We start from the raw sequence: 890 nt of genomic DNA, 5'->3' as shown, positions 1-890 counted from the left end.
GCTGAGGGTTACCGTGAAAAAGGAAGCATTAACGATGGACTCTCCCACTAACAATGAGTTATGACTTTTAATTATGAAATTGCAAGCTATCCAACCGATCCTTCAATATCTCAGAAAGCCATGCTATGTTGAGGTGCATTTCAGGCAGGTAGCCACGTTGGTTTGTAGTAGTGGGACAAAATTCAAGTCTAGTAGCATCTTAAAGACCAAAAAAATGTCCAGATTGAGGTGCAAAACCTCAAAATTGAGGTGGGGAGGAGCTGTGGCTCAGTGGTAGAGCATCTGCTTAGTATGCAGATGGCCCCAGGTTCAATCCCTGGTGTCTCCAGTTAAAGGGACTAGGTAAGTAGGTGATGAGTATGAAATGTAGGGGTGGGATTTCTGCTTGCAATGAAACATCTAGATAGAAACTCTTTTGATTTAATTTAAACTCGTTGATTCTGGTCTGACCTTCTGGGGCAACAGAAAACAAGTCAGCACCATCCTCTATTTTACAGCCCTTCAAGTACTTGAAGATGGTTATCATATCACCTCTCAGTCGTCTCCTCTCCAGGCTAAACATACCCAGCTCCTTCAACCTTTCCTCATAGGACCCCTCACCATCTTTGTTGCCCTACTGTGGACATGTTCCAGCTTGTCTACATCCTTCTTAAATTGCTGTGCCCAAAACTGAAGACAGTACTCTAGGTGAGGTCTAACCAGAGCCGAGTAAAGCAATACCATCACTTTGCATGATCTGGACACTATACTTCTGTTGATGCAGCCCAGGATGGGGTCCCATGACCCGGCTGTCATTCTCAACAGCGAGACAGCAACTGCAGGGAACTAATTTTCTAAGCACTGCAGGGCCCCTAGTCAGATCAGAACCATAGTGCAAGGAATGAAGGGAC

General features: G+C 45.1%; 1 non-coding gene across 1 annotated transcript; it reads left to right on the top strand.

Annotated features, from left to right (window-relative positions):
• Positions 1-256: 256 nt before the first annotated feature.
• Positions 257-328, top strand: TRNAT-AGU (transfer RNA threonine (anticodon AGU)). The gene has a single exon. It is a non-coding gene; the product is annotated as a tRNA-Thr (tRNA).
• The last annotated feature ends 562 nt before the right edge of the window (positions 329-890 follow it).

Source organism: Euleptes europaea, chromosome 5, assembly GCF_029931775.1.
Source record: "Euleptes europaea isolate rEulEur1 chromosome 5, rEulEur1.hap1, whole genome shotgun sequence".
NCBI lineage: Eukaryota > Metazoa > Chordata > Lepidosauria > Squamata > Sphaerodactylidae > Euleptes > Euleptes europaea.
This window is presented reverse-complemented; position numbering and strand designations above follow the sequence as displayed.